The sequence below is a fragment of the Micromys minutus genome (assembly GCF_963924665.1).
Source record: "Micromys minutus genome assembly, chromosome: 9".
NCBI classification, from domain to species: Eukaryota; Metazoa; Chordata; class Mammalia; order Rodentia; family Muridae; genus Micromys; species Micromys minutus.
Genome location: NC_137978.1, coordinates 7,645,244 through 7,647,380, shown reverse-complemented (window position 1 = coordinate 7,647,380; position 2,137 = coordinate 7,645,244). Strand labels below are relative to the sequence as shown.

At 43.0% G+C, this 2,137-nt stretch overlaps 1 pseudogene across 1 annotated transcript; it reads left to right on the top strand.

Annotated features, from left to right (window-relative positions):
- The first annotated feature begins 673 nt into the window (after nt 1–673).
- Nucleotides 674–1,274, top strand: LOC308424922 (small ribosomal subunit protein eS7-like; annotated as a pseudogene). Its single transcript has one exon. The product of its transcript is annotated as a small ribosomal subunit protein eS7-like (transcript).
- The last annotated feature ends 863 nt before the right edge of the window (nt 1,275–2,137 follow it).

Here is a 2,137-nt window from a genome sequence, read left to right as displayed (position 1 = left end):
CCTGTCTGGAGAAAGAACACTGATTCTCAACTGTGGTTGGTTTATTTATTGCCTATAGATTATCAGTGAAGGGTGGGGCCTACGGAGTACAATTCTTTTATTGTTGTTGTTGTTACATGTCCGAGTATCTTGCCTAACTGTATGTCTGCCTAGCACATGTGTGCCAGACACCAGTAGAGGTCAGAGATGGTTTGCTCCCCTGGAACTGGAGTTACTGACAGCTGTGAGCTGCCATGTGGGTGCTGGGACCTGAACCTGGTCTGGAAGAGCAGCCAGTGCTCTTAACCGCTGAGCCATTCTCCCCGCCCTAAAGAGCACAGTCCTTAAGGGGATAATTATTACTATTTATGCTATTTTGAGAGAACTTTCACTCCAGTTTTCTTTTTCCAAAGAAATAAAATAACTCCGTTTTCCATACATCTCACTGCTCCAGGGTATCATTTGTTTCAAAAACTAGTCGACATTGTCATGCTTTCCTCTGCTGAGCTTGAGATAAAATGAGATGTATGGTAACCTAGGTGGATTAATGCCGATTAATAACACGGGAGAGATGGAACACCACATTCTGGCACATGAAAACCAAGAGGGAAATTGTCAGCACCAATTCAATTTATAAAATGTGGTCCTTCTGTAGTGGTACTATTTCAATTGTATTAAGAAGTATATTTTGGGGATGAGAGCTGTTCCTCTTTCTAAGCCGGCCCTCCATAAGGATGAAGCCCTGCTCAGCTCAAGCGCCAAGATTCTGAAGCCCGAGGGTGAGAAGACAGAGTTCGAGCTGGAGATGAACTCAGATCTCAAGGCGCAGCTGTGGGAACTCAGCATCGCCGTGGCCAAGGAAATCGAGGTTGGCGGTGGTCGGAAGGTTATCATAATGTTTGTACCAGCTCCTCAGTTGAACTCTTTCCAGAAAATCCGAGTCCCGCTAGTTCGGGAATTGGAGAAAAAGTTCAATGGGAAGCTTGTAGTCTTCATTGCTCAGAGAAGGATTCTGCCCAAGCCAACCCGGAAAAGCCGTACGAAAAATAAACAAAAGCGTCCCAGAAGCCGCACCCTGACAGCAGTGCTCCAGCCATCCCTGAGGACCTGGTCTTCCCGGGTGAGACTGTAGGGAAGAGGATCGTGTGAAACGGGAGGGCAGGCGGCTCATAGAAGTTCATTTAGACAAAGCACAGCTGAACAACGCGGAGCACAAGGTGGAAACTTGTCCTGGTGTGTACGAGAAGCTCACAGGCAAGGGTGTTAATTTTGATTTCCCAGAGTTTCAGTTGTAAAGAAAATGACTAAATAAAATGTCATTCACAGTTTTTTGTTGTTGTTGTTGTTTTGTTTTGTTTTTAAGTATATATTGTAATTATTGACACTGGCATTTGCTGTTTTAAGGTTGGGCCTGCATTTGGTGAAGCTAAGTCTTAATGCATTGAAATTGGCTGTGTGGTCCACTCTCGTAATCCCAGCACTTAAGAGCCTGGGGCAGGACAACTGCTTCAGGTTCAAGGCCAGCCTGAGACCCTGTTTGAGACCAGCAACAAATATACATCAATATATTGAAGCTTATGAAAAAAATGGCAAACTCTTCCTGAAGAGAAAAACTAGAGTATCTTGCCACGGTGGTTTTAATAAAATGTCACTTTGATCTCTTTATAAACAGAGAAAAGGCATTTTTATTTAAAGTCTCCATTAAGCATCATCTTACTTCTAAGAAAAGCACCTCTCCACCACCATTTATCTTTAGAATGACCACTTGCTGGTAACTGGATTCCTTTGATTAGTCTTTGCATTCCAAAGATTCTCTACCACTCAACTTCCTCACAGTCAGGCAGAGCTTTGTCCTCAGTGCAGAGGCCAGAACTATTTCCTTAATTACAGTGCATGGATAATAGCCTTCATTCTCTCTGTTCCGGTGCTATTCAATCTGGGAAGATTTACTACCAAAAAAAAAAAAAAAAAAAAAGCTGATTTACCAAAGGGGCGCTATATCTAAATGTCCACAGTCATTTTGATTTTTGAAATTTGTTGTTCCCAGGGAGGCTTCTGTGTTGAAAATTCCACTTTAAAATTATAGAAGAGCCAGGAAACTAATACCCACCTGACAGGAAAAGACAAGAAGGCAAGCAGACCTCACTGGCATTCATAA